Genomic DNA, 9215 nt, shown 5'->3' with positions numbered 1-9215 from the left:
GCCACAGGCACTGTGCCACAAAGCGTCTGTCACTGCATCCCCAACAGCACCTTGCAATGGCCTTAGGTGTGTGTGAGGCATCTTAAGTGTGAAGCTGCCATAGATACTGCATACACATTTTGCAGAGCTAAGGTGCTGTTGAGTAGGAGACATCCAGGTGGGGCTGGCTGACACCTTAAACAGTCTCACAGTATAACTAAGGTTGGAAGAGACCTTGAGGATCATCGAGTCCAACCTATCATCACAGACCCCATGACTAGACCATGGCACCCAGTGCCATGTCCAATCCCCTCTTGAACGCCTCCAGGGTCAGTGACTCCACCACCTCCCTGGGCAGCCCATTCCAATGACGAATGACTCGCTCGGTGAAGAACCTCTTCCTCACCTCGAGTCTAAACCTCCCCTGGCGCAGCTTGAGACTGTGTCCCCTTGTTCTGGTGCTGGTTGCCTGGGAGAAGAGACCAACCCCTTCCCAGCTACAGCCACCTTTCAGGTAGTTGTAGAGGGCAATGAGGTCACCCCTGAGCCTCCTCCAGGCTAAACAACCCCAGCTCCCTCAGCCTCTCCTCACAGGGCTGTGCTCAAGGCCTCTCCCCAGCCTTGTTGCCGTTCTCTGGACACGCTCAAGTGTTTCGATGTCCTTCTTAAACTGAGGGGCCCAGAACTGGACACAGTACTCAAGGTGCGGCCTAACCAATGCAGAGTACAGGGGCACAATGACTTCCCTGCTCCTGCTGGCCACACTATTCCTAATGCAGGCCAGGATGCCATTGGCCTTCTTGGCCACCTGGGCACACTGCTGGCTCATATTCAGGCAGTTGTCGATCAGCACCCTCAGGTCCCTCTCTGTTTGGGAGCTCTCCAGCCACTCTGACCCCAGCCTGTAGCTCTGCATGGGATTGCTGTAGCCAAAGTGCAGCACCTGGCACTTGGACTTGTTAAATGACATCCCATTGGACTCTGCCCATCTGTCCAGTCGGTCGAGGTCCCTCTGCAGACCCTTTCTACCCTCTAACTGACTAACATCTGCTCCTAACTTGGTGTCGTCTGCAAACTTGCTGATGACTGACTCTACCCCCTCATCCAGATCATCAATGAAGATGTTAAAGAGGATGGGGCCCAGCACTGATCCCTGGGGGACACCACTGGTGACTGGCCTCCAGCTGGATGTGGCACCATTCACCACCACTCTCTGGGCCCAGCCCTCCAGCCAGTTCCTAACCCAGCACAGAGTGTAGTGGTCCAAGCCACGAGCTGACAGCTTAGTCAGCAGTTTGCTGTGGGGGACGGTGTCAAAGGCCTTGATGAAGTCCAGGTAGACCACATCCACAGGCCTCCCCACATCCACCAGGCGGGTCACCTGATCATAGAAGGAGATCAGGTTGGAGAGGCAGGACCTGCCCCTCCTAAATCCATGCTGGCTGGACCTGAGCCCTTGGCCGTCCTTCAGGTGCGCAGTTATTGCCGCCAGGATAATCTGTTCCATCACTTTCCCTGGCACTGAGGTCAGGCTGACTGGCCTGTAGTTTCCAGGTTCCTCCATCCGACCCTTCTTGTGGATGGGGACCACATTGGCCAGTTTCCAGACATCTGGGACCTCTCCAGTGAGCCAGGACTGGAGGAAAATGATGGAGAGTGTCTTGGCCAGCTCATGTGCCAGCTCTCTCAGCACCCTAGGATGGATCCCATCCGGTCCCATGGACTTGTGAGTGTCCAAGTGGCTCAGCAGGTCCCAAACTAATTCCTCATGGATTACCGGGGCACCACACCACTCCCCAACCCCATCGCCCAGCTCCGGAGGCCACTCGTCCTGAACTCCTGCCTTGCTGTTAAACATTGAGGCAAAGAAGGTGTTCAGGACCTCAGCCTTTTCCTCGTCTTCAGTCACCTCATGGGAGAGCCAAGCTTGGAGGCTGAGCCTGGTGCCAAGTGCGTTTCTGATTGCACTGGATGCCTCCATGCTGCTAGAACTCTATTTCCCTGTTCCCACCACTGTGCCCTATTTCCCACGTTGCACCCCCTAATTGCAGGACTGCAACAGCAAGGCTGTGATCCTGGTGTCCCTGTGCCCCCCAGCCAGCCCACACAGCCTCTGGCCTCTACAGCCACAGTAATCCCACTCTTTGCCTGTGCATCTGTGCTGGCTGGCTGCTGCTCTTGCCTCACACTTAGGAAAATTGGACCTAGGCCATGTTTTATTCTGTTCATCCCCAGTGAAGCCACACATTTTCTCCTTGCTCTTTATTCCTTTTTTTGGGGCATGAATCCCGTGGCATTTCTTCTCTTCTAAATGTTGTTTAAATAGTTGGCAGCACATCATTAATGGAAGACCAAGTTTTGCCCCTCACACAAATGTAATCATTTTTCACAATGGTTTTCTGCAGCATTTTAAAGTGTTTATCAGCTGTTCAGTAGGAAGACAGACAAAAGAAAACAAGAGAAAGGCTGCAATGGCTGTTTTGAGGCTGGTTTTGCAGAAACTATACTTTAAATTACTCTTTTTGTAGTTAAATACACAAGAGAACACTAAATATTTCCACCACAGCCCTTGTTCCTTTCTGCAGCAGAATCTCTATGAACCACAGCACTGCCACTGAAGAATGGAATGGAATGGAATGGAATGGAATGGAATGGAATGGAATGGAATGGAATGGAATGGAATGGAATGGACCAGACGAGCTTGGAAGAGACCGTCAAGATCATCGCATCCAATCTATTATCCAACCCACCTAATCAACTAAAGGCAGACTAGGGATATAGAAGAGTCAGAGTTGATAGAGTATATCTTACATTGAGAGATTATAAAAGAGCACAAATAATTGATGCCAGAGAAAACTACCCCTCCCACAAACACTGGGCCAATATCAGGACAGGTGCAGTGACACTCAGTGCCATCAAGATGTGGGATTCAGAGTACAGTGGAGGAATAAAGAAGGAATTTTTACTGTTAATTTAGTAATTTCATTACAGTTGAGTTTTGACCTGAGAGGTTGAATGCAAATATAACTATTCACAGTATAACCAGCAGAGGGAGCACGGAAAACAAAGACTTGTTTGAAAATAGACCGGCACTGTAAAACCAAAAGGGTTACTGCGGGAACCACACCAAAACACGTGTGGCAGCCCAGCCCCTGACTTGTGAATTCACGCACGGACAAGGCATGAAACTCACTGCTGGGAAAGTACTCAGCAAAAACAACCAAGCACCCTGGAATCATTCCTCAGCATGAATCATTTTCGGCCTTTGGCAAGCTGTAAAGATTGAGGGGCTGTTAGTTCGGGTTAGGCAAACTGATTGGGGTGTGTGCAGTCACTCAGATCTGCTGCAGGCACCGGTGCTGGTTTCTGTTCTGCAGAAGTGAAAGGGTGAGGGAGGGCACTGAGGGGAATTCTGCCTCACACTAAGGGCATAGCTATGTGGAAGGTTCTTTCCAGCACTGTCCCCATTCCCTTCATATACATCTGGCCTTGTCAGTGAGGGAAATATGGAGGTATAGCAGCAGATCTATACAGAGCTGTGAGAGGCCCTGGAGATGGAGGCATTTCAGCATCCTGATGGTAATACCTGCAGAAGTGGGGCTATTTCTGCCCTTGTGCCATGGCATTTCTTCTCCTTTAAGGGTGCATAAGTGTAAGATAAAGACAATTTTTACAGGCCTTGTGCACCCTGTTCCTGATGCTGGGAGGAGGAGAGGACCTTTCCAAGAGCCCGAAGGGCAAAGCAGCCCTGACACTGCTGGAGGAAGCCGGTGTTACTTTGCATGGTCAGCAGTTGAGCATTAGGTTAGATCAGATGAGTTACCTTTCATGTTTTTCTGGCCTCATGCACATACTCCATGTTGTGTTAACTGTCATCACATCATCTGCTCCAATGCTTTCATCCCTGCCATGCAAACATGCTGTGGGTTATGGAAACACTGCAAAGTAAGAAAGATGCAGCAAGGCAGCAGCACACATTCAGAATGACTGTATCTGCTCATGACAGGCCCCTTTCTACCCCCAAAATTCCATTCTGAAAAGCATGGAAGAGTCAGAAAAGCAATCTCACCTCCCTGCTGCAGCTGGAGAGGTTGGCTGTGAGGAGTCAGCAGTGGTGCCCAGTGTTAGGGCTAAAAGAAGGTATTTGTTTCCTTTTGCATTCCTGTTTTCATCATCATTTCCCCTGCAAAAGTGGATCTGAGGCTTCCAAAATACCATTACATTTCAAATCCTGCTTTTGATCATCTGCATGAACAGCCAAGGGAGAGAAAATGCCTTTTGTTATTTTACAGTCACTGCAGGCACAGCCTAAACCTGGTTTTGAGTACAAAGAGCCAGCTGCTTGGTTCAGGTCCTGTATGACCTGCTCAGAATCCAAATGTTTGGTCAGAGAGCACCTCATGGATTTGTATTTAATGTTAAATCCCAGAGTGGTTAGCATACAGAGAGGGTGCCTTGCATATAAGGAGTCTCTTTGGACACAGACACAGACTACACTGGGTATTGTCCAACTCCACAGCAGAATAATGAAAATCAAAGACAGGATTATAGATGTTAAAGTGGCCTGGAATTGCAGGACTCCTCATGAGTGATATGGTGAGGCTGGTGACACAGGAGCTTGTAGCCTGAGTCAATATGTACTTTTAAGCACACTCTAAGGAACTACTTACTATAAATTATATTTGTATATATGTTTATATACACACACATATATATGAGGCAGTAGTACAAAACTAGAACCACTTCATTAAGGGTGACCCTAGATTTATAATGGCCCTTTTATTCTGACTAAAATGATGCTGCTGGCATGAAGCTGGGCTCAGGCCTTCTATTTTGATGAGTGTCATTATCTTGATTTCTTGGGCTGGTGACAATCTCACTTGACTGAGTTTCTAAGGGAGTGTCTGAGTTTAAGCAAGCTCTAAAAGGCTTTGCTGACCTGTCACTTTGAGGCAGATGCACATACTTACTTACAGCACCCACCCATCCCATCTCTTTGGGCCTTTACTTCAAAATGCAAATTCCCATTTTAGCTTAACTTTTCAGTGTCACTTTGAAATGCAACTTTATGCTGAGTAGAGTTCTTTTTTTCACAGAAGCACCTCTCCTGTGCCTGTCCAAAATGGTATCTCCTGAGCTGTGAAAAATCGTTTAACATTTGCATATTAACCCAGCAGAGCCAAAACAGATGGGTGCTCTTCCTCCTAGAACTTCCCCCACAGACTTGTTTACTAACATGTAATCAGTTAAGGGCAGCAGAGTTAAATCAGCACCTTTGGCAGCAGGAGTCACCAAACGTTACTTGCAAGCGTCCAAGCAATTCACTTTGACCCAATCTCAGTTTCCAGAGCTGGAGCAAAACCAACTCTCTTTCAACTTCCAAATCAGTCAGGGCACACAAATCATTAAAAGTTAGTATGTGCCAAGGTCCATAATGAAATTACACAGTCACTTATTTTCCATGTGAAAAACAAGTTGAAGCAGAAGGTGCTTTTCCTGTTAATACCTCATCTTTTTTCTAAGCACCATCTCAGGAGCCAGGGGATCTTTACTGTGTGGGAAGTGGGATATTTGAGGGGAGAGCTCAAAAAACAGCAAAGCCAGCAAGGGTTGGAGCTCCACTAGGATCCATTCATACCTCCAGCAGCCCCAGCAGCTGCAGGTCTCCCATGGGCAGAGCCAGACCTTGGTAATGCAGAGGTGGCGGTTGTTGAGCCACACAGGTAAAGCTGTGGGGAATTCCACTCCTTGTGTCATTTCTCTGTTGCCTCCTAATCAGCACCTGGGAGTGTGCCAGCTCTTCATAAACAGTGAGGCAAAACAATGAGGGCGTTTACTCATTTAGGCTAGGAGGAAGAGATTGTGAATTTAATCAAAACAGCTAGACTGCAGCCTTAGGAGCCCTTCTGCTCCCCAATGGACCTGGAATAGCAAACCCAGTGCTTAGCTCCACGTGTTTCACCTGAACTCTATGATTTCTGTAGCCTGCTTGTGCAAGGCACTGCCCGATCCACCAGCTCACCAGAGTGTCAGCAGTGACTGTTCAGGTAAGGATTTTAGTGCATAAACGTCACAGGATATCACTTCACTAACCGAGCAGGTTTGCTGTTTTTTCCCTTGACAATGTTCCAGCATCCAAGTTGCTGTAGAGTTGGGAGCATGGAGAGTCCTCTCAAAATTTAAACTGGACCTTAAAGATCATCTAGTTCCAACCCCCCTGCCATGGGCTGGAACACCTTACACTAAACCAGGCCCCACCCAGCCTGGCTTTGAATACTTCCAGGGATAGAGCATCCACAGCTTCTCTGGGAACGCTGTTCCATTGTCTCATCACTCTCACAGTGAAGAAATTTCTTTCTCACATCTAATCTAAATCTACCCTCTTTCAGTTTAAAAGCATTACCCCTTGTCCTATCCCTACACTCCCTGATAAAGAATCCATCTCCATCTTTCCCATAGGTGTCTTTCATATACTGAAAGGCTGCAATAAAGTCTCCCTGGAGCTTTCTCTTTTCCAGATGAAAATTCCCTATGTTCTCAGCCCTATCCTCACAGGGCAGGTGCTCCAGCCCCTTGATCACCTTCATGGCCCTCCACAAATTTAGTAAGCAAGAATTAGATGACTAACATACTGGCATTTTAGGACCTTAACTACAGTCTGCTGTCACCAACAGAGAGACCAATGTTGTCCTAAGGAGTTCTGGGCCTGAGACTGATGGAGAGGGAGCCCCAAGAATCCATCAGCAGGTTACTGCAGTCCCAGCCATAAGGATCTGTAAACACCCAGTACCCCTCGAGCTCTGTCACGGTGGTTAAGAGCAAAAATTTCAAACTTGGTTTTCTACCAGATCAATAAATGAATCAGCCGAGGAAAGAAAAACACAGGGACTGCTGGCCCTTATCTGCTCCGCCCCACACTCGGCTCGCTTCCCGTTCCCTGAAATGTTTGAAAACAAACGAGCCAGTGTGGTTTCAGTAAAGAGTGCTTCAAACATTAAACGAGTCCCATAACTAATAAGGAAGGAGATTGGCCACAACGCCCTGCCTATGCTCCCAGCTGCCCTGCCCTTCTGGAGCCGCTGTGAAGCAGCACTCTTTCAAGTCAGCAGCACTCTTACAAAGCCATCAAAAACAAATCTTGGGCAATGTTAGGAACTAGTGCAAATCGGGACAGGTTTGCTCTTTAGCAAAACCTTGCTAGACAGATCCAGATTTCACAGCCAAAACCAAATCCCTTACAATAAAGGAAAAGATTATTTTCTTTTATGTGCTTTGTAGGATCCTAGGTATCTGAAGTCTCCTTTGTCCTGAGCACAGGAAGATTAATTTATGTTTTCTCTCTGATACAACCTGAGCAATAATCATTAGGTGAAATGAGTCCAGCTGGGCAAAGTTGCCTGGTTTTATACCCCCTTTTACAGCCCTTATCAGGACTAACAAGAAGGAGCAAAATGTTGCAATCAAGCCACAGGCAGAGATATCACCACTCCTAACACTGCCATTCTTATAAACACTGCTCCTCCACTTTCTGCCTGTAATTTCAGTTTTTGATTACTGTTGGGATTGAATGTGTCAGGTATTTAACAGGTTTGCATGCAGCACAGCATGCGGGCTGGAGATGCAGGTATCTCCAGATAGTGAAAAAAATCATCTTTCCCCATCCTGGTCTGCTTTAACTCTGCAAAGGTGCCAGCCTGTCTGTCAGCATTTAATTGGAGATGCAGCAATGTCACCACAGAGCTGCACTTCCCGGGATCCTTCTTTCTTTCTTATCCTTTTATTTCTCATGCATGTACCTCTTTGTGCTTTAGACATTTGTTTTCTCTGGAAATTCTTGATGGCAGCCACAGGTAAAGAGAAGGGTTGTGCTGAGGATGACAGGGATTTCTGTGAGGTCTTTGCACTAAAGAGGCAGAGAGCCTCTTTTGCAATGGTGTGTTTCTCCCAGAGGTTAAGAGATCTAATTTTGAAGTGTTTTGTGAGCAATTCGCATGACTCTAATGTATATTCTCACTGTAAAGAAGGGATAAAGCTCAGCAGTTTGAGAGGCACTAGCATTAGGCATTCTTGGACTCTCAGACTAACTGATAAGGCAAGTAACCTGAGTTTGAACTGCAAAAAACATTTCAGGATTAGGGGGGGTTTCTTCTTTTTTTTTTCCTCTCCTTTCTTTTTCCCTCCCCAAAATATTTTCCACAAGGAAATAGCCACAGGAATTTGAGTGCTGTGTCCAGCAGCGGTGCGTTTCCTGGCTTTCCAACTTACTGTAACTACATTCTGTGGAAGGATTTTGCTTTTCTTTGCAGATTTATTTTAATTTGGGAATGAAGAGTGAGGGACATTTCCACTCCCCTTCCCTAAGTTTGCTTCTCAGAGGATGCCAGCAGCATGGCTCACAAGCTTGTGCTCCCTGCTGAGGTGTGTAGGTAGGAATGATCTGCCCAAGTCACTGTCACCCAAGCTTCCTCTTTGTACTTTTGATCACAATTGAAGACAACTTTGTTTATACACAGTAATTTCCATGGTGCACCAAGCTAAACACTTGTTTGTCTAAAAACATTGTCTAATGACATTGGCTAGGCATCTGCAAATATTTTGAAGCCTGAATGTTTGCTGAAGCTCAAGTTCAGAGCATGCTCCCCAAGAAAAACCAGGTGAGGTTTGGGTGACATCTTCCTTTTCTTTCCTTATGCAATTAGGCATGCAACTTGCTCCCTCCAATTAATGTAGCCTTTTGAGGAGAATAAAATCCATATATGAAATCTAATAGCACAGGTAGATCTGCAGGGATTAACGATATGAAGGAGAACATTGTCAAGCATATAATGATATTTTGTGGTATGTTTGCTACAGCCAATGCTTTTAATTGCATTTTCCACTTTAATTCTAGTAGCCAAAGGCTCAATGCACAAGGCAAATAAAAGACAGGATAATTGGCATACCCAAGTGCCTCTCTTCAACATAAACCAGGCAGACAGCAAATATGAGTTGAGCAGGGAGGTCACCGTGTTGCAGTTTAATTCACTCAAGATTTTGCCAAAATTAATTTTACACTGCAAGATGGAAAAACAGGCCTGGGAAATGCATTGAAAATGTCAGGGGGGACTGGATTCACAGCATTCCCCTTCCACATTAACATTTCACACAACGAAATCTTGTAAGGAGGCTGATAAGAGAGGAATAAGATCAGATAGAGTGCACTGATGGGAGCATTTCTCCATTCCCTACCTTTTTCT

Source organism: Melanerpes formicivorus, unplaced genomic scaffold (assembly GCF_026170545.1).
Source record: "Melanerpes formicivorus ecotype bairdi unplaced genomic scaffold, bMelFor1.0.p_v2 SCAF_12, whole genome shotgun sequence".
Lineage (NCBI taxonomy): Eukaryota > Metazoa > Chordata > Aves > Piciformes > Picidae > Melanerpes > Melanerpes formicivorus.
The sequence above is the reverse complement of the archived record's forward strand: the minus strand, read 5'-3'. Positions refer to the sequence as shown.